Source organism: Anas platyrhynchos, chromosome 1, assembly GCF_047663525.1.
Source record: "Anas platyrhynchos isolate ZD024472 breed Pekin duck chromosome 1, IASCAAS_PekinDuck_T2T, whole genome shotgun sequence".
NCBI classification, from domain to species: domain Eukaryota; kingdom Metazoa; phylum Chordata; class Aves; order Anseriformes; family Anatidae; genus Anas; species Anas platyrhynchos.
In genome coordinates, this window is record NC_092587.1 from 46,578,909 (window position 1) to 46,601,473 (window position 22,565).

The following is a 22,565-nucleotide window of genomic DNA, read 5'->3' on the forward strand; positions in this document are numbered from 1 at the left end:
GGAGATCTTGCTGCTAATTTAATTGGCCTGGAAAAAATAAGCTCACAACCGAGTGTGTAAATATACCTGGTTTAACCTGATGCAGAACTTTCTCTGTTAAAGGTTAATAAATCAAACTGATGGTGCTATCCACATCCACAGCACTTTGGGGGACTGGCGGCGTATATGATACGGACTGCTGGTAATTTTTCCACATCCAGCAACAAGGACGTTTCCTGCCAGAGCATCCTCCAAGTTCTTCTATTGTGTTGAAACTGCAAAAACTTTCTAAATCAGGACTTCCTCCTATTATATTTCAGAGGCGTCTTTCTGGGAAATGCAGATTCAAGTGAAAAAAAAATAGGAATTCCTGCAGCACCACCCAGTGGAAACATTAGAAAAAGTTGCAGAGTGCCCCGGCACAGAAGTTCCGATCCAATTCAGCAGTACAGTAATGTTGCCACACAAATCCAAATCGGTGTAGGGATGTGCCAAAAAAGCACAGAGGGTTTTCCTGGCTGGTGTCCTTAGCAGAATCACATGAGGTATGCCTATTCTGCGCCTCCTGCATAATAGTCTTCTCTTTATATTATAATTTAAAAGATTATTTACAGTCAAGTGTAATAATTTGCAGGGTTTCCTTCTCAAGCAAGAATACCCACTGTTCTGGCCTCAGCACATTTAAAAAAAATAAACAGACTCCTGCAGATAGCAGCAACATGAAAGACAGCAACAAGAACTAGCAAAATATTACATGCTAGCACTGTTACATTGCAGAAAAGAAAGCATTCGTACACATGTCCAGCAACAGTTCCAGCAGGTATTTTTGGAAATACAATGTTTTCAGTTTTTAATTATCTTTTTTTTAATTTTTAGGAAGTCAAAGAAAGGTTGAGGCAGATGTCCAAAGGAAGAAAGTTCTACAACGAAGGTCTGGTTGCCTGCCAACAAGTGTGGTGACACCACCTTTACAACACAGGTGTTTGCAGATTCTCCATAAGGATGTAGTTCTTAAATTCCTTGCACAAGGATGCAAGAAACCATTTTAATCAGACTGTGTAGAAGCCCTCAGCAGGAGGAAACATGGCTAGGCTAGCTGCCTGCCTGTGAAGGGCTTTAAAAAACAACCTGCTCAACTGTTTCTAACACTAGCTGTAAACAGAACTACACAAACCCGTAATGGCTCCAACCATTCACCTTGGGACAGACATAAAATGAATGCAGGCTCCTCACGCTGCTTTCTGTCTCCTCATGTGGTGCACATCTGTGGCATGCTGGCAGTCCGCTACGCTGCAATCTGAGGGACTTCTGGTTTCAAAGCCAGCTCTATATGTTTATTTTCCCCATATGACTTTCTCTTACATTTTTGCCAGCATCAGTAGGACACAGTTCACGATTATTTGACTGTCCTATGTAAACCCTCTGACAGCCTCTGATAAAGTCAGAGAAAATATGCATGGAAACAAAAAAAAATAGCTAAAGACACAAGAGGCCAGATGACAGTCTTCAGCAACAGTGGCTATCCTCAAAGTTTCTTTGGCATGCTGATGATTGCTCCCAAATTTAAATGCTTTTTCCTTCACAGTACACCTTTCTTAAGCTGAAGTACCAACACTTCCAGTGCTGCAACAGCAGACTGAATGCTCTGTAATTTATGCTAGCGGCTGTAAGTTATTAAATAGTGTATTATACTATCAGCTGTATCAAATGCTGCTTTTCAAAGGTTTTGTATTCAAATTTCTAAACTAATCTTTCCCTGTTCATTTTCCCTAGAGTATAAACTCAGATAGACAAGCAGGTCTTTTTAACGCTGTGGGCAGGGAGGAAGCCGGTCAAAACAAAAGGAAATGCAATTCTGGCACTTCTGCTCAGGCAAACTGAGGCAGCTGGCAACTTCTGTGAGAGCTGAAGCACGGCAAGGTGATGGTGGCTCACACTGGCAGCTGGAGCTCGCCTTCCTATGCACACAGAGTTGTCAGAGTGTGCTGGATTAGCACAATGAGTCACTGAACTATTCGGTGACATCAACAGCTTACCTGTATATTCTCATGTTGCAAGAGGATTCAGTCACAGCATTATACTGAAAACGGTGTAACACAACTCAGCAGATGGCAACGTAGGTGCATATAGGAAGATCTTATCTGGACTATTCCTTCCCAAACAATTAGCACCGCTGTAACACTTCAAAGAGCACGAGCCATGGTGCAGGTTGCTTAATCATAAATAATGAGCAACCAATCACAACACTAGTTAAAGTCTGTTTTTCATTTTAAATGGTATTAATTCTGTGTGCATTGATCTCATAGCAAAAACATAAATTAAGAATCTCCTCTTATATGTCCAAATCTCAAAAAAATGGTCTTACCCTCCCTTCTTGGTGCTAATCAAAGTTCTGTTTTGCATGTTTACCATGAGCTAAGCTAAACTGAAACCCAATTGAAAGTCTATTTTAGCTTCTAACATTACTCACTTGTCTAGTACACCAACAAGAACTTGAAGGTCACACCTACACTCTTCCCCTAGCATCAGTAATTAGCCAGTGGAATACCCGACAGAATGTACCTTAAAATGCGTGAGATTGCAGCCAACAGAAGAGCTGGTTGTTGGCCTCCTGTACTGTCCATGTCCTGTCTATTTGAACTAATTGCCATGGCTGCTGCAAGCTATGAAGGAGAGAGAAATGGGAGAGTATTTCAATGATTACAGCAAGCTTCAGCCCATAAGAACTGCCTAGATTGCCTGTGCTTAGACATGACATTAATACACCAGGCGGGCTGTTAGTGTCTCTGCTGCTCAGGATGCCATCATTTGGACCTCCACACTGACTCCTCATTGAGATTCCACATTCAAATGAAGTTTAAAGACCACATCCCCTCTCCCCAACTTGGACCAGACTGCGCAGCCAGTTTTATTGCACCCCGTTCCCAGGAAAGGCCAGGAATCAGCCCAGCCTTGATACCACTCTGTTTTGGAAGCATTTCTATCGGAGACCTTCAGCACTGCAGCAGCGGCAGCAGGAGGAGAGCTGCAGCCGTGCTTGCTGTACCAGCCCAATTCCACGCCAGCAGCTTGCTGGCCTAACCACACATGCCGGCTGCTCTGAGTCTGCTCTGAGTCACCAGGCTCCACAGGGGCCCCTATCTGGACTCCAAACCCAATTCCCATCTCAGCCATGTTAGTATAACACGGAAGAAATTCTCTGAAGGTAGGCAACTTTCTCCAGATTTTGCTAACATAGCACCAACAGGAATTTGCTCTTACTTTCTAAGTGCTTTTTAAAGATTGTTTCTTCTCATGAATTACTGTAAATTGCTGGGAAGAGATAATAGTGGCACTTGAGTCTATAAACTTTTTGTTTGTGTTGTACTGTGACTTGATACAACAGAGGCCACTCAACGTTACCACAAGATAAACATTTAAAACAATAACACTCATTAGCATCCTTCACCAAAAGCTTACACTCAAATATATCTGATCAATTTTCTACATATCAAAAAAAGAAAAAGCAGTAGTGAGATGCAGAGCTGCAGTGAAGAGGTGCTGTCACCACAACAGAGACAAATGGATGTGTAATAGAAACCTGCTTTCCAGACAAACTGCCAGCTGTTTTGCAAAACAAGGACGGGAAACTTATAGGAGGTCAATCAATTAAAGGCATTTAGTTTCTTTAGATGAATTATATAAGCCAAGTCTATTCTGATTTGTACAACTGTATGAAATGTTATTTTACATAAACGTCTTCTTTGCTGGTTCACTAGCATTTTCAGAAAAAAAAAAAAAAAAAAAAAAAAAGACCTACCTAGTAAAATTACACTACCAGAATTTTATACTTAGGTTAGTGCTCAAAGAGCTTTTACCAATTTTGTGTGATTGGTAAGCATCAGAGAAATTACAACCAATTGATTCATTACATAATTTAATGTCAGCTAAAGCAATGAGACAATGTGTAAGATGTGGCTTTTCCTCTCCTACTACCTCGCGTGATCTTCCACTTAGGATCCACAAGATCTAGAAAAAATCGCATAAAGTTGGAGAAACTAAGAGCGTGTTGTTTGCATGGTGGCCCAAACCCATCAGCATGTAGTAATGGGTATCTGCAAAGACCATCCAAGCTGTATCCTGAATCTTCAAATACATAAAATAGCCAACTGGCCAGCAGAGACCCAGTTTGTGACATCCTACAGAAACCCTTCTCCTGAAGGGCCTGAGCTATACCTAACTCCTCCGCTGAGGAAAGAGCATGTGGTATAGTCTTCAGGAAGCTTTATGTAGCTAACAGCTATTTATCTGAGAAGCTCCTGCGTGTCACCACCCAGGTGAGCAGTTTTCACTGCGTGGCCCACGCGGGCAGGGCCCAGGGGATCCCTCCCACGGGCCGGGCAGCACCGCACTGTGACTGCCACACTGACACACCGGCTCCGTGCAACCGCTCCAAGTAATTACGGATCCCAAAACCACTGCTGGAGATAGCCACGGCAGCACTACCAGGGCAAGAAGGGAAAGGGCAGACACCGTACTGGTAACTGTGATGCCACAGGAGTGATAGAAAGGGTAACTTTCAGCTGAGCTCTGTCTGCTAATGGCATGGTGAAATTTGGCCTCTGGTGTTCTCAACTATAACATGACTTAAAATATTTTCCTAAATAGTCAGTTATTCATCACACTGTGAGATCCTGACCATGAATGACACTGGATAGACAGATCGAGAATTCTAGAGTACTTTTTGGTACCCCCCAAGGCACCACAGCACCCGTGTAAAATTAAACACGCAGAATGTCTGCGCAGTTATTAGTCGGAGTTGAACTACCTGGCATGTGTTATGTTTGTATCAATGCTAACAGCAGGTGTTTTGTTTAGTTTTTGCTTTCAGAAAAGCAGCAAGTCTCCTTCAAAGAGCTTGAGTTAAAATCCACTCTTAAAAGCAAACCCTTAAGAAGCTGAATTCTGACACGATTCCTGGTGCACAAACTGGCTGGGGTTTTAAGAACGTTTTACGGACAAAGGTGTGCTTTCTGCTCGTGAAGTGCACGGGTAAGGTGTGCTTGGTGCTTCAGCTGCTTTGTTTCCAGACACGTGGCCTTGTGTTTTGCAGAGCAGTGAGCTGGACTTCCTGCTCCTACACCTTGACATTCTCCCAAAAAAACATGACTAATTCTTTCATCACTCCACTCTTCAATGACTCGATCACACTCCAACATGAGAACAGATACGTTCGGTCTTTCAAGAGCTCCCGACTGCCTCCAGAACATTAGATGACCCTTTCAGCAAGCCACACACCAAGGAAACACCTGCCTACGGATTCAGGGCTGCAAGATTCCCTGCTGTGGGGAACAGGGAGGGGAAGGCCACGGCGACTGGCTCCCCGCGTGGGCAGCACGAGGTGGTTTCCAAACGCCCCAAAGCCACAGCCTGCCGCAGGAGCCACTGGGTGTAGTTACCAACCATGCACCGCAGCTCACAACCAGCGGCACTCTGAAACCAGCTTGGGCTAGCCATGCCCTGTTATAGGTGTCAAAGAAAAAAAAGAAAACCAGCCTTCAGCCATGCTGCAGACTGGGGCCACTGACACCACCAGAAGGATGATAAATTGTGTGCTGCATGCAGGGGTGCAACCTGCTGCACCTCTGTGGCACTGCTCCACTCACCAGTCCTCTTCTGTCTGGGGTTATTCAGCACTGTGACACACAGCCGCTCACCGAACAGAGAACTGTAAATACCTGACCATACAAGATGTACAGGATGCCACCAAGGTACACCAGCTCAAATAAGGGTTTATACATACATGCATCACACGTAACTGCATGCTGGGTCTTCCACTCTCCCCTACCTTCAATGACCAAATCTTTTGATTCCAGCTTTACTTCTTTTCTTTGATTTTCTGAAGCCACACAGTGCCATGTAATTGCATTCCCACAGCTAAGATTTGCATTTTCTGTACAGCTGACGGACCCAGGAGTCCCTAAGTAGTGCATATACCTGTCTCCCACATGTAAAGCAAGCTCCCTGCACCACGATGAACCTGCCAAAAGACTTTCATCCAAGTCCTCCAGAACAGGACGTTAGGAGAAGGCAGATTCCAGCTATGCTATCACTTGACCAGCAACACCGTCCCGATACGAATACCACGATCACAGCACACCCTGAAGTTGGCCTCCAGCCCAAGAACAGCAATACAACAAGACAGCAACGTGTACATCATCAGACCTCGCACGGAGCAAAGGGGAATACTTCAGTCTTTGGAGCGAGACGCTTGAATTATTTTCGTGATTTAAGTTTAATGAAATATTAAGTAATAGGAGCAAAGAAGCACCGTGCATCAGTAAGCAGTGAGAAGTGCTAATGGGTAAAACAAAATAGATTTTTGTTTGCTAATGGGTAAAACAAAATAGATTTTTGTTTCTACACATGAAAGCATCCATGCGTGTTGTGTTTTGTAAACACAGTTACAAGGAAGGCTGTAGCTGAGCTTCTCCCCTGAGCTTGTGCTGCTGGTTTCAGCTGTTGCATAGAGGAGGAGTTGGCAATACCGAGAAGGATAAAAGCCTGTATTTTTTCTTTTTAGGAACAACTCATGGAGGTGATCAGCAAACTGAGATACAAGCAGTTATGATAACATCTCATCCCTTAGCCAACAGCATATTTGCTTCTCACACACTCTGTATTTCACAAATTGAAAGAGGGAAAGAATAAAATCATAGTGAAACACCTCTAAGACCTCTTTATTACATAAGTGGAAAACCATCGTGCACTGTTGGGTATTTGGGTTTTTCTCTCTTCCAAACCGAACTGCTGTACCTTTAATACAATCTATGGACTGCTTCTCATTCACTGTTTCAAATATACAGAACACACAACTGGTACATTACTACTACATCTATTTTTCCGTGCGGACATCAAGATGTTTTTAATTACGCTGAGCAAATGCACTATATGAAAGTTAGATGTGTATGGGATATCTGCACTGCATATCTGTACGTACCAACGTGCGTGCTTCACCTACGCTGATTCAGCAGATGGCACACTGAAATTCCAGCAATGTTTAACGCAGTAAGTGGGCAATTAAAGGTGCATATCTCAAGCAGAGATAATAAGAGCAAGGGAAAGCCTCAAAAAGCCTCGATAAGAGTCTGGGTGTTGTACATCAAGCCAACTGTTCCCTAACATATTCAACAGATTTTTTAATGTTATACATAGTGATGTACCTCTCCCTAAAGATCTAGGATTTTACAAAAGAAATAAAACTCCAAAGCCAGAAAATAACTCTCGCTACCTGATGACTGCATTCAATTGGAACAGAGGTCAGGCATTTTCTGGTTTATATATTATTTTTGATTTTTTTTTCTCTGCCCAACCATGAAATCAAGGGGCATCTGTGTCTGGAGACCGTGTCAGTAATCCCCTAATAAAACTCCTCCATAAAGTGACATTAATGAGGAATTTTTCTGTGCAGCCTGGACATAGAAAGTACAGGAAACACTGAAGATCCTCAAAGGTAAACACATGGTGTATTGCAATTAGTCCTCCATCCAGTTACTCTTTTGTTGCACACTATTTACTAGTTTAATGATATCACACAATAATTCAAGTTAAGTAGCTAAGTGCTATTTCCTCTAACTTGCAATTTCATTCACATTTTGGACGTTTCTTTAAGGTTCTTTAAGGAAAAGAACACTTGCAAGCAAGACTCCATTTTCTTTGTTTTCTCCAGACACCCCCTCCAAAAAAAAAAAAAAAAAAAGTTAACTTCTAATTGAAATTATAGATCACTGGGTCACGGCAAAAATCTTTCTAATTCTGACCGTGGACTTTTTTCATGACTGCTGTGAAAGCCAATCACCACAAAATAATCAAAATAATTACAAAAACCACTAAGTTAAAAGTGAGGTATACAAAATAAATATCACTTGAAAACTAAACACGTAAGAAAGTGCCAATACAGCAAGGCTACACGAGAGAATATACAGTTGAAACACGCTCATCGCCCCAGCACCGTGTCACAAGTGTCTTTTTATCATTCAATCACATTCAATCGTCATGGATGCAGAGCTTATGTTTATCTTAACACAGCCTTCCGCATTCCCCACTTCTGCACTTCACCTTATGCAAATATTTAATAAACTGCATTCAATCTGAAATAATCAAGGAGCCTGCGCGAGCAAAATACGAGACGAACCACAGCTTTCTGCTTGAAATCAAATGCAGCCACCAACTCCTGTCGTCCTCCCGACCAAAAAGATGCTGCATTGTACAAACTTGTCCCAGCACTACACCCCTAAGTAAATAAAGATGTAACTTGTCTCCCTTTCAACTGCAATGCTAGGAAGGCTGACAGGGCTTCACAAAACCCTCCTGTGTTAGGGAACGGAAACTCCTAATGAGATTAGTTGGTGTGTGTGCAGACATTACTTAGCCATGACTAAATGGGCTCTCTTCCTGCAGCCAGTGGAAAATTCAGGGAACTTTTTCCCCCTGCAGCATCAGAGTCCCTCTAACCTTCAGCAAAGCCAGATCCAAAAACAACTCTCCACTTTCTCTCCCTTTCTCTCTCTCTCTCTCTCTCTCTCTCTTTTTCCTTACAAACATTTTCAGGGTTGTTTTTTTTTTTTTTTTTTCGGCTGGTCGTGGAAACTATCAGCGGCGGCCAAGGGGTCTTGGGGCAGGGGGTGGCTCAGCAAAGTGGGGAGGGGGAGGGCCGGGCAGAACGCAGAGGACTACAAAGGAAACTGTAAAAAGAGCAAATATATAAACCTGAGAGGGAGAAAACCACAGAGTTTCTTTGTGAGCTGCAGTGACTCATTTTCAAGATGTTGTCTGCTGCCAGTTTCAAACCGGAAGCGCATGGCAATTAGTCTTGCTGTTTCCAGACAAGCCAGAAACTCTCCCGACACTTTTTTTTTTTTTTTTTTTAAAGCCCCTTTTGCAGTTTCTGCGGCAGCCTCCCCCCTTCACCCCCACCGCCGGCTCCGGGGTCCCCTCCGGCGCCCCCTCGGCGGTGCCACCCCCCCGGCTCCCTTATGGTGATGCTGCCCGAGGGGGGGGGACACCGGGGCAGGACGCGGCTGGGGGGCTTTGCAGGGGGTCTGTGGGGACCCCATCCCCTCTCCTCCGCCCCCGGTTCCCCCGCAGCCCCCCGGGGCGGCGCTGTCCGTGCCCCCCCCCGTCCCCTCGCAGCGCCCCGCACCCCGACCCGCGGGGGTCCCCTTTCCGTAGGGGGGGGGGGGAGGAAGGAAGAAGGGGGTTTGCGCCCTCCCCGCAGCCCCCCGAAACTTTTGTGGGGTTGTCCCGGCGCGGCAGCACCCGTACCTACCCAGAGCCTGCGGGGCTTTCCCGGTGCCTCCCGGTGCTTTAGAGGGAGCTGGGTAAAACCCCCCGGCTGCCCATGCTGACAGTCCTCCGCGAGCGCTCTGTTGCTCTTGTAACGAGATCCCGATCCCCCCCTCCTCTCTCCTCTCTCTCTCTTTTTTTCTCTTTTTTTTTTTTTTTTTTGTCGGTGTGTGTGTGTGTGTGTCTGTGCGAGAGAGAGCGAGCAGGAAGTCAGGGCAGTCAGACAGCGAGCCGGCTCACTTCCTTTCCTGCATTATTCCCCAGGCGGTTTGCAGTCTGTGTAAACAGCCCTTTCCTCCCCTCGCCCCTCTCTCCGCCCGCCGCCGCGCAGCATGGCCGGAGCGCCGGCCGCTCGCATGGCGCTGCCCTCACGGCGGCTCCCAGCCCTCCGCGGCAGCCCCGCCGGCTCCCCGGCCTCCCCCTCTTCCTGCGCTACACCCCCGGGGAGGAGCCTCCCGCCCCCGCCGCCGACACCGCGGCTCGGCCACACGGCCCCGCAGGTGAGGCGCCGGGGCCGCCTCGGCCCTCAGAGGGGGGCGGCCCCCGGGGGGGGGACCCGGCGGCTCCTCACGGGGACCCCGGGGCGCTGAGGGGAGCGCTGGGGCCGTGAGGAGAGGGAAGGGGGGAGCCGAGCCGAGCCCAGCCGAGGGGTGCTCGAGGTGCCGAGCCCCAGAGGGAGCGGAGCGCGGCTCTGAGGCAGTGTGCTGGGAGGGGGCGTGCTGGGCTCCGAGCCGCGCTCCTCAGCTGCGAGCAGGGCTTGCTGAAAGGGGATTTGGGAAAGGATTTGTTAAAAGCACTTCCCAGGCTTGGTGTTACGTCCTTGTGTCTTCACTACATCCTCGCTACTCCCGATTTTATTTGGAAACTCCCAGAGCGTGGGACACATCTTCCCTCTGCCCAGCATAAAGTGCATCAGCGATGTTAAATACATAATACTTTACAATCAATACTGCACTGCTGTTTCTTTTCACAGATTTACTCATTTTACCATTTATTTTAACAGTCCCAAGAGTTACTGTTCAAACAACGCAGCTCCAAATGTTCTCAACCTGCAGTGACACAGAAGCCGTGATCGTGCTTTACCTCCCTGACGCCTTGTTCCTTGCAGTGTCACGGGGAACACAACCATGCTCCCGTGAGAATAAAAAGCTCAGTTGGCCACCAAGCATGAGTAAATAGCACCCGAGCAGCTGGCGGGGAGCAGCCTGGTGGGAGTCTGGAGGCTGGCTGGGTTTCCCCCTTCTCTTCCTCGTAACGCGGTACTGGCACAACAAATTGCATAACTTTGTCATTTTCTTCAATTCCCTTTCAAGAAGTCATTCTGAATCAGACTACAGACGTGAGGTCTGCTCGCTTGGTGTTTCCCAAATGAAGAAGCATGAAAACGTTTAACTCCAGACAGCACATTTCCTAGATTAAAACGTGGAGAGGACAAAGTCCTAGCATTGAGTGTTTAAATCACTAGGGTGCAGGAATCAAGCTTCACTTAGGAAGTCCAACTGAAGACCTGATTTTTAAAAGCAGGGCAGCCAGAGGGGCTTTTACAGTCCCAATAATGCAATGTTGGACCAACAGCTGGGGGTACCTACCTTCATCTTCTCCATTTATCTTCCATTAATTGTGTGAAGATGAGAAGAAGCAGAGACATTCCAAAGTTGCCTTGGCCAGTACTAGTGGTGTGGAGATCTGAGAAAACAAACCCTCAAAGCCAATATTACTTTTCCAAACCAAGACTCCTTTTCTTTCACACAACATGCTATGTCCTTAAAAAAAGGTTAAAAAATGAGCATGTTTATTTATCATGAGTACTAGAATACTTTTTACAGCACTAGTTCTTCTTTGTCAAGGTAGTGAAGTAGAAAACTAAACAAAGCTGCCATGCTGGAGACTGGGCAGGCACCGGGGGAGGGCTCTTCATATCACCCTGTGAATGGTGGAGAAGAAAGTGAGAAATTTGTTCAATTGAAAAAAGCCATCAAGATATGTTGGAAACACAAATTCAGAAAATTCTGTTGGAAGTGGAAGAAACTGTGAGCTTTTGGCCAGGGCTAGTGATTCTAGTAACATGGATATCATCTAGAAAATATTTTTTGAGACTTTTTTGTGCTTGATAAAAACACTGTGCTTTACAGAGTTGTCATTAAAATTCTCTCATCCATGATATCTACCTAGCTAAATTAGTTTAGACTTAACTAAGTCTAGTATTAGTTTAGACTTAAGTTTAGTCTTTAAGGACTAGCTGATACGAAAATACAAGGTGGTGAACGAGGCAAATTGCAGGTTTGTTTTGTGTAGAAGCCCTTTTCCTCTGCAAAAGCAATTCCACTCAGAAAACCTGTTTGTTAATGTAGTCATAAAAATGCTGGTTATGTTTTTAGCAGGGTCACTAGTCAACTTCCATGTCTCTGTTCATGCCTATTCATCAGTGCATACTGCCATCACAACTGCTAATTATAAAGCCCGAGTCCTGTCCTTAAGCTGTTGAGATTTGGGGGTTTAGCTTTGGAAGCTGTTGTTCATTGCTCAGAGTTGGTCCAGACAACAGCTGTCGCACTTGGAGAGAACTGGGAGTAACAGGAGACAGCTCCCCTTCCACCAGAAAGGCACATTACCGCCACTGAAAGCCCTAATCTGATGGGTTCAGGCGAACTCTGCACAAACATATGCACCCAAGATGTCTCTGTGGCCTGTTTATCTAGGGATTGTAGAGTTTGTAAAAGAGCCCGTATTTATAAACCTGGCTTTCTGTTGAAAAAAATCGCCCCAAAGCATTCCTAAGTATAGTGACTATAATTCTGCCTCATTTTCATTAGATTACGTCAATTAAGAAACCAGGCTTTGTCTGTCCTTTCAGATTGTTTCTACTGTATTTTTAAAATGTTCATAAATCTCATGTGCTTCTATAATTAACCTATCTAAAGCAAAGAAACAACAACAACATCAAAAAAAAAAAAAAAAAAACCAAAAAAAAAGCAGATTTGCTGCTCTCCAGAGCTCTGTCTACATTCATCAGGCTGAGGGTCATGTCTGTTGGTCTATGTTTTACTGTAATTTCACTCAGAGTCTTTAGTCCGACTGTAATTATAGTATTAAATTAAATAATTGTAATGCCACTTTGCAGTACACATTTTTCCTTAAATGTACATAGATGTTTATAATCATGTACAATTATTGAGAACAAAGTTGAAAGCTGTTGGAAATAATTGTCATTTCATTTACTAATTTAATTGCAAGTATATTTAATAAAAGTATGTGTTATATTGCCCTCTCTGAACATTTTGTATTTCTTTCCAGATTACAAGCTCTGTAGTGAAGAGGTTTCACATTTGTATTGGTCTTTTTGACATCTACCACCAGAAGTTGTTTGGCAAAATCAGAAGTAACCATTCTTTGCTTTTATTTTCTAGTAGTTCTGGCTTGAATAACCACCTGCCAGGTTGCAGGAGGATTTCCGGGGGATTTTGGAAGGTGGTTATATAGAACCTGATCACCTGAGTTGGAACAACAGCCTAATTCATGCAGGATTTTGGGTTGCCCTCCACAACATTGCTATTTCAATGCCTTGCAAATGTCGCATCAATATTGATGAATGTTCCTCTAGCAGGTTTGGCTTTTCTCTTTCACACTTCCCTGTAGCTGGACAAACGTGAGTTTCAGAGCCAACAACTTCATTACTGCAAAAAGTCCTGGGGGATCCGTTCTGCTCACAAAGTGGCCTGGTCTTCAGTTATATCTCATCTCGCAGGCAGCTTCACTGGCAAGCAGAGCCAGTCTGCAGTACTGTACAGAGCTACCTCCAGGGTGTAGCACTGACTCTAAACCCACAGAAACTCAGAAGGAGGCACTGCACATTGCTCCACTTCAAGCATTATTCCTTCCTGGGCATTTTGCTCACCTGTCTTGAGTAAAATTGTGCGCTTTACAAAAGGGTTTAGGTGGCAGACAATGACAAAACTGTGTGTGTTGTTCAAAGCAGGATCTAAATAGTGGGAAAAAACATTGCATGTCAGCATCAAAAGGTTGAAAACCTCGTGCCATGTTTTCTGGAACAAAGAAATCCTGCAAGTTTCAACCTAAAAAGTTTGCCATCAGAGGCAGGAGGAGGGCTAAGTGCTTCTTCACACCACGAAGCAAGTATCCTGTGCAGATGGCAGGACCTCAGCAAAGAAGCAGGAGCCTCTTCCCTCCTCCCACGGACTTTTGTTTCCTTGGGGAGCGCATTCCAGTCCCTCCTGGCAGAGGCTGTGAATGAGCATTACTGCTGCCTTGCGATTAGAAATCTACATGCAGTCTTATGGGAATGATGTTTTGGTGTCCGTCCTTGTCCTCTACCCAGCCCGGGAAGGCTGCGGTGCTGGATCAGGAAGGAGTGTTTGGGGAAATGTCCTGAATGTTTTGCTTTCCCTGTGTGTTGTTGTGGAAGAAAGCACATGACCCAACATGTTTAGATTAAAAGCATCACTTAACATCTGCTATTTCATTAGGTTTGCCTTCTTAGTGAAAGATTTATAAGGAATTACCTCCTGCGTGCAGTGCAATTGCCTACAATTTTTTGTCATTTCAGGAATGCCGTGCTGCTGTGTGCTGAAGGAGCCTGTAGCACCTAAATGAACAATCCGTGAAAACAGGGAAAGAGGATTCCGGGAATCTTTGAATAAACCCATGGTCTAATCTAGCCACAAAGATTAACTATTTGAGAGGTCACTGAGCTTCTCTTAAATCTTTCAATCTGTTCTACTGCATTTTTTTCCCCAGACTAATTAATTAAAGGTCTGAGGTAAAAGTTTAGTTGCATTTCATCTATCTTTTCTTTCTTTTTCCTGCCTCCCATCTGTCTATTTTATTCTAACCTAATCTCTAAATATAACTTAACCAAGGTATTTCTGCTGCCAAGTATCACCATAGCATCTGAATATAATTAAACTGCTTTTACTGTTCTCAAATGCTTTTGGTCAAATGGAGCGCGACTCACTGCCACTTCTGTTCAACCCGCACTAATTTTAAGATTTCTAGCTGACAAATGAAGTTGTGCAGATTTTGTCTTCAACATGTGACCTTGGAAGCTTTTATGTTTCCCTGTATGATACACACTTGGGGAGACACTTCTTAATTTTGAGTTAGGTGCAAATGACAATGTTTTTCTTTCTTTCTTTTATTTCTTTTAATTATAGCGTATTTGATTATAATGTTCCGATGTTTGTGTTATCATGTTGCTGTTACAAAGTTAATTATCTTGGTGATGTGCATTTTCTAATAATCAATGTTTCTTAAAGCCTTACCTGTTCTCATATTCAATAGCCGCAGTTATAAAACTCATATAAAAGACACTTCGGAAAAGCAAATAAATCTTCAAAATGTCTTCGGGCTTTTAAAACCCAAACTAACCCCTAACCAGCCATTGGTACAGACCATAAAGCACATGCACTGTGAGTTTCTTATGGGAAATGACTGCCGTTAGCATAACTGTAGGTACCTTTTGCTTGCTAGAAAATCACATCTCTCTGCTCTCTAGCAGAGATCCTGGGGGATTTTCCCAGCTAATGTAGCTGTCCAAATAGGTGCTTCAAGGTAGGAGACATGGATACATAGATAACAGACATACATGAATATTCTGCCTTCAGCACAGCTAAAATGTGATTTTCCTCTTCTGCTGTCTATGATGGGATGTTGGGATGTGTTTTGTTGATGTTTTTTTCCCATGCATTTAAAATACAAGTACAGAAACCTTTCAGCGTAGCCATACCCAGATTTGAATCATTTAAATGTGTCAGCATTTTGATCCTTCTAAAAACTCAAGTAATGCAGGCTTAATTGCAGGCAATGCAAACTTGATTTTGTTCCTCCAGAAATTCCCAGTTTGTGCATCTTTCTCATGCTGGTTTGCTATGTATTATTTCAGGACTGCTCTTCTGCCTGTACCTTAAATGTACACATTGAAAATCTGATATCCATTTGCCTATCTGATAACATTTTACCAAGTACTAGTGATAGCTGCAGTGCTATGAGAATTGCTAACATATATAACATATATGGTTAGCTACAACCATAGCTAACCAGAGCTATGGTTATATGAATATTGTCTCATATTTTGTTGTGTGCTGTTGACCAGTTGTTATCAAGAGATGACACATTTAAATGAAAGCTTTTTTGATAAAAACTGTATGCTCCTTATATCCAGACTTAGCCAAAGACTATAAACACAAGCCAAAATCCACCCTCTTCAAAGAAGCCCTGAAGAGTTAACCACGTGCTTTCATGTTGTACTTAAGATAAAAAAATAAATAAAATAAAATAAAATAAAATAAAATAAATAAAATAAAATAAAATAAAATAAAATAAAATAAAATAAAATAAAATAAAATAAAATAAAATAAAATAAAATAAAATAAAATTCAAGCAACCACAAATTTAGGAGAATGGCTAAGTTGGCTGTTGCCCACCACTAGCACCATCTGGTGAAGCACAACTCTCCCAGGTAAGAAGAGAGGTAAGGCATCAGCTATAACCCTTTTATCCACATTTCAGCTGCACGCAATAAGAGATTTAAGCACATTCTTAAAGCTTGGCTGAAGCAAGACCGCCCATCCTTGTTCAAAAGGTGTTGGAGTTTTAGCAACTTTCCTTTGACTTCAGTGGCCTTCAGTTATTGAAGTGTTCTTCAGGAGCATCTTCTTTAACACCAAGTTCCTTCAAAATCCTGCAGAGGATGCAAGATAAACTTGTTAATCCAACATTCACTTATTCTGCTAAAAGGAGAATGCTGTACCAAATAGATTATTGCTTACATTAGCACACAGAATATAGTTTGCATAATTCACATTAAAAATTGCTTTAAACTGCTATTGGGAGAGAAATTGCAAAAGTGGATATGCATAGAAATGTATAGTAAACTATAATGTAAGTGTCTTCAAGTATTTAAAGAGAAAAAGGAATTGTTCTAAACTGTTGGTAAATTTTTTTGGATGCTGTTTATGTTTGAACTTTTCTCCGTTTTCCTGTAGAAACTTCCGTATCCTCTTCCTGTGTCCCTACAAAGTTTCGCACAATGCAGAACAAGAAATGCTACAGGGATTGTGCTCCACCTTTCTCCTTCCTGCTGGGATATCCTTTCTGTAAAGAAATGTAAAGTATGTCATATTCAAGTAAAAATGTTATATTATTCTTTATCTCAGTCATTTTCTGTTATCTACAGCATATCAAGCTGAGTCTACATTGGTTGCAGAAGTACACCACTATATTCACATTTTTATGACATATAAGTTACTCAGCCAAAGGTAGCTCAAATCTATTACAAACTTTCTTGTTTTCCAGAGTCTTATCAAGGGTTCATGTCTAAGCCAAACAAGACAAGGGCGGGTTGGGTTTTTCTCTTCATTGTTTCGATTGAATTAACAGGAAGGGGGGAGTGCTTTACCTGTCTGACACTAGAGCAATATTCATTAGCTCCCACTTCTCGCTTGCCTGTCTGTCCAGACTCTGTCTGCATCCTTGTGGGAATTGTACAGGACTGATTTCTTGACTCCTAGTAATAAATAAGGAAATTAGTAAGGGCCTTTGGTCTGGGCTGCAGTGTCCTAATTCACTCTAAAAAGTCAATACGGTTAAAAATAAATAAATAAAAAAGCCCAGGACTTGATAAGCTTAGTTAATGTTAATGGAACATGTTCCTGAGCAGTCAGGAGGGTAGGCTTTTACTGCTGGGCTGTTCTTCTGTATGTCACAAGCATGTTTTATAACCCTACGCATATCTAAATGCAGATGTATACACATACATTTCTCATTTAGATCATTGAGCTGTCTTTCCCCTGCAATAGCAGTAAGGCATGATGGTGATCAAGACTGAAGAGAGTTACACTGTAGTCTTGTACACTACAATAAATGAAGGTCAGGTGTGTAAAATAATAGATGATCCACTGGGGTATCAAATTAAAATAATGTGAAAAGACAGAAACTTAAAAATATGCAGATGTTTCAGACAGTTTATTGAAATAGCAAATAGGAAGTAGATGTTTTAAAAATTATCTTTAAAATAACACAGAACAAAATTCATCCGTCTGCGTGGATGAGATTTGCTGAGTTAAAAGTATCTTGTAGTTACCAGCTTTTAAATTTTCTCTTCACCTTTTCTGAGAAGGTATATATTTCATTTTTGTTTGTTTGTTTGTTTTTATCTTTCTTTTTGTGATAAATGGAACAGGCAAATAGAATAAAGGGAAATGTTTAGACTTATAGGAAGTTAACAGTATGAAGAGCAAAATAATGCAGTCAAAAAAAATTAATTGTTTAAAAATTGTGCCTTTACTGATTACCAAACTGGTTAAGAAGTTTTATTAGTTAGCCTTTGTTTTATTTAAATGCTATTTATTTCACTTGTTTATATTAAGGTTCTTCCCTTTCATTTCTATAAATACTATTTCTTAATATATAATATATCTAAATAATAAATAATTTAGCACAAGGCTAACATGCAGCAATGAATGGTCCCTAAAATAACCCCATGTTTAAAACTAGCACATTGACACTGTAAATTGATGAGGGCAACGGTTTTCCAAAAAAAAATCTCAAGATCGCAGTTAGCAGTGGGAACTATACTTGTGCATGTGTCAGTCATTTATGATTGTGTTAGAGCATTCTGCTTTTGTGGTTAATGGACTTGACTCCAGTTCATGTTCTGCTCAGGCTCCCTCATGTCTAAACTAACAGACATGAACTGAAGTCATTGGTGTCACTCAGAATTTCACTGGGCTAATTCTGAACAATTTTGAACCCCTATGGGTGTTACAGAAAGAAATATTGGCTTCCCAATCCCCAAAAGAGAGAAACATCTTTAGTCCACTTTCATAAATAAGTTAGGCTTTTGTGGTTACACACCATGAGTGTGTGAGTGCCAGTGAGTGCACGTATGCCTGTTGATTCCAAATGTCAATGTATTTGCATGGATACACCTGCCATTTCTCCCTAACAATGCAAATTTCTCATTAACAGAAATGATCTCAAAGGCCCAACATTAAGTTCCATGAATACTCCACGAATATTAGCTCTTGGAAAGAAGACAATTTTAGTGCTATATCAGGAGGAAGCGTAAGTGAACTCAGCAGGCCATGGGCAAATGTGAGTCCATGTGGTGAGATACTATAAATGCCTTAACCATGGCATCAGAGAGAATTGTAGTTTGCACTTAGTAGGCACCGGAAAAAAAAGAAACAGTCAAAATATTTTAGGCCATGTGAAGACAGGCTTCATTGGCTCCTCTTTTCTGCAAGAGACGTAAATTAATCTCTTGTTCAACATGCACAACAGGCTACAAGGAAAGACTGGACTGTCTTGGGAGCCTGTGCCATGCCAGTAAAACACAGATTATTTAACGGCCTTGGACCTGCTCCTCCTTCTCTATATCTTTCTCCTTTGGTGTTCCTGGTTCTCTAGATAATCTTGGTTTGTTTATCAGAGCCTCGTGACACCACATTTCAGAAGGTATAGATAACTCCATTCTGCTCTCTGGATTAACCTCAAAAGCAGTGCAAATTGTTCAATACCTTCCCCCAGAAGGTTGCAAGAGTCTTCCTTTCTTGAAGACATCTGTGTAAAATTACACATGTGCTAGTGATCTCAACAAGAACAACATTTGTTAAAAACAAGGTGAAAATTAATTGAAAACAAAAGAAATGTGTATTTTACCCTAATTTATCAGTTATACTTCTGATCAACTATATTAGATAAGCCACTCTCAACTGAGTTTCACAGAAGAAAAAAAAAGAAAAATAGAAATAAGTAGATTAGCGAACAGCTTACTTCAGTCTCCAGAGGGTTCTCCTGTTGCACAGCCAGACTGACAGTGTTGAGGCCACTGGCTCTCTGAACTAGTTTCCCCAGCCACTTATGCACATAAGTTTGTAAACTCATCGCTTCCTCTAGGACAAGTAGAAACCTTCACACTCCCAGACCAGCATAGTCAAAGCGGAGTTATAAGATGTATAGGCAGTTGGTTTCATTTGATGCTTGTGCTAACATGTTATCACTGAGTCACCGCTTGGCAGGGTGGGTCACAGTGGGAACCTGGGCTCTGTGGAAGTGGACAGGGGATGCTCCAGTGAAAGACTCTTTAATGATGGAAAAAAACAGCCTCTTGAAAGTGTAATGATGATTTCAGAGTCTGCATTCTCAGGTTTGTTTCTTTGTTCGAACCTTGTTACAAACACCTCCAAACAACTATTTCTTCATTCCCAAAACAAAAAACTGTTTTATAATTTCAGTAATAATATATATATATATATATATATGTATTTCTATGAGGATTTTCCTGAGGTAAAGCCATAAAAAGAGATGAGTGCTCTGTATAATTCTGAAATTAGCAAAGATAGAATCATTTCTTGTGTCTCCTGTGGGGGAGGTAACGAAGCTGGGCGCTTACCGTGATGCTGAAAGGGTTTCTTTCCCCGTCCTCACACTTCCCCAATTACCATGGTCTGGCAGAGTCCATGCACTCAAGGGTCAAATCACTAAATCATGGCCATATGTCATACTTAGAGCAGGACTGCATCTACCCTTGCAGGTCCCACTGATTCCACTTCCATTTCTCTTCTGCATGCAAAAACCTTCCTTTAGTGTCTGACAGTTCCCTCAGTCAAGCAGAACAGCCGTCAAGGGAGTTTGTTTGTGAAGAAACAAAAATGAGTCACAGGCTAAAGATTAATTTAATAATCTAGAAACAGATGCCCTTGAGGATGTGTGGTCTAGTAGAGGAAACAGCAACTTCTATGATGCCTGTCTTTCTCCCAGCAAAAATCACCTCTGTCTTGCTTCCGTGTGGCTTTGCCAGCTTGTCTTAAGGTAGGCACAGGTTTTGCCAGTTCAGAGACCTCTAGGCACAAAGAAAATCTGTAATTGTAGCATTTCAGTCCTTTTAATGATTTTTTTTTCTGTTTACGAAACTGCTTAATTTCCATGGAGCTCTACCAAAACAGAGTCTGTGCCTCTTTTCCCAACTGGGTGTTGTTTCATCACCTCTCTTTGATGTTCTGTGTAAGTACTGAGTAAGGTGAAAGAAGGAACTGAGATGTGAGTCTCATGGGAATGGTGCCGGGAAGTGCCAAGGACTTATTGGCAATGGTCCTCTGCTTCAGGAATGGAGAACTTACTTAGCTGCTTCAAGTCTTTTCTGAACTGTGAGAATATTTCATATCTTTAAGAGGATTTGTTATCTTGCAGTGATTTGGAAATCACCATATTGTCACCCTCCTTGGGTCTATAGAAAAAAAAGAGGTCATCGGTCTGAAAGATACGTCTTTGTACTTACATGAGGAGAAGTCTCAGGAATCAAAGTCAGGGCTTCTGGCATTATATGCTAGTCTTTTTGATTAAATTGCTTAAAAAAATGGGGGGATGGGGGAGGCAGTCTCTGCTGGTAAGATATCACTTTGTCACTCCATAAGTTACATGCTAGTTGACTTCACGCAAGATTTACACTTAAGAAGTCTTCTGTCTGTGAGATGAGGACAGAACTCTTCCAGAGAATAGAAGAGAAAATATCAAAGATGGAAAGGGCATGGAAACCTAATATTTTAATCTAATATCTCTGATTTCCTTGTATGTAGCATGAATAAAGTCTGCTCAGAAGAGCTATCAAGCAAACAGCAAGAGAAGAGAAGAGAAGAGAAGAGAAGAGAAGAGAAGAGAAGAGAAGAGAAGAGAAGAGAAGAGAAGAGAAGAGAAGAGAAGAGAAGAGAAGAGAAGAGAAGAGAAGAGAAGAGAAGAGAAGAGAAGAGAAGAGAAGAGAAGAGAAGAGAAGAGAAGAGAAGAGAAGAGGATAAAAATTATCAAAGCACTTAAAATGTGTTCAGTTATGTCTGATACCTAATATCATATATATTGATATCCCAAATTGAGGGCTATACCTTCAAATGTAGCTCTTTGATATGAGACTACAGCTCAATGATATGAGATTACAGTACACTACTGGTGCCAACATTTGGGGTGGAAGAAATTTATTGATCTGAAAGATGTGAACTGAAAAAAGTTCAGATGTGGCTGCTTTGGACAGTCATTGCTGTATAAGTAGTTTCAGGAAGACTTTGAAGTGATGTCCTAACCAAAGGTCTCGGACTTTTTTGTCAAGAAAACCAGTAAAATCCCTGAAATAAATAAATAAATAAAACTGTTGTCACATTTTCATTCCAACATTTGGGCAGTTGTCACTTTGCATGTAGTAAGCCAAAAGCACTGAATAATTAGAATCTCTCCCTGTTTAACTTCTTACGTCTTAAAATCATGAAAAAGAAAAAAGAAGAAAAACAAAACAGATAACAACCAAACCCCTATTTTTAGTCAGATACATATTCTTTTTTTTGTTTGTTTGTTTTGTTTTGTTTTTTGAACAAGACTGCATTTTGAACATCAAAGTTTACTGAGAATAAGGATTAATTTGCTAGTGGAAAAAAGGTTGTAGCTGTTTATACTAAGCATTCAACAGGTAAGGATCAGGCCTCTGACCACACATTTTTTCTGTGTGGTTTTTCAGGTGTGGTTTTTATTATGTTCTTCCTCAAAATTGCGAGAACAGAACAGTTTCTGTTATGCATGTTAAATTGATTAACTTATAGATCTCATTAGAAGAAATATTACGCTCAGCAGATCAGTTGCACATTTTTCTAAAGCTTTCAGCCTGGAAACAACCTACACACTGTGGTGGAGTGTATGTGGTGTTAATATCTGGAAATTTCAAAGCAGCCTTATTCTCTCATTTATAAAAAAAACAAATATCCTTCTAAGTAACATGATGATCAGCTGAAGAAATGTTATACTATGGACTCATTAGCATCAGAATTTAGCATATAAACTCTTAGGAAAGATAATAGAGCATCTTTCAAACTGTCTTTTTTTTTTTTTTTTTTTAGTTATGACACAGAGATTTTCTTCTGCTAGCTAGGATTATTTTATTTGTTCTTTTCAAACCATGTCAGCATTTATTTGGCCTCTGAGATCCTCATTCAATTTGTTCTTTTTATTGATCCTTTCAGGCCTATGGTGCTGCATTTTCCATTTATTTTTTTTTACTTTTTCAAATATGTGTTTTCCATACTTGGAAGATGTATCAATAACTTTGGCTTTCTTTGCCAAAAGTAAAAATAATAAAAAAAAAAAATTACAGGTCTGGATTTTATTTTATATTCACCTTTAGATTTTTTCCATGTCTGTTTATTTATTTATTTATTTTTTTTTTTTTTTGCAAGTATTGTGAGGGAATCAATTTGTTTATATATTTT

The 22,565-nt window shown here is 41.6% G+C and overlaps 1 protein-coding gene and 1 long non-coding RNA gene across 3 annotated transcripts in view; one reads left to right on the forward strand and one right to left on the reverse strand.

Moving 5' to 3' along the window:
* ELK3 (ETS transcription factor ELK3) overlaps positions 1-9,688 on the reverse strand; it is a 34,711-nt gene extending 25,023 nt beyond the window's left edge. The window contains exon 1 of one of the 2 annotated variants that reach the window (XM_027452343.3): positions 9,287-9,688. The gene's annotated coding sequence lies outside the window, so the exon portion shown is untranslated. The remainder of the gene's footprint in view (positions 1-9,286) is intronic. The other variant, XM_072036354.1, reaches the window with a different exon arrangement.
* Positions 9,666-12,577, forward strand: LOC119718013 (uncharacterized). The gene is made up of 2 exons (XR_011808539.1): positions 9,666-9,803; positions 10,307-12,577. It is a non-coding gene; the product is annotated as an uncharacterized lncRNA (long non-coding RNA).
* The last annotated feature ends 9,988 nt before the right edge of the window (positions 12,578-22,565 follow it).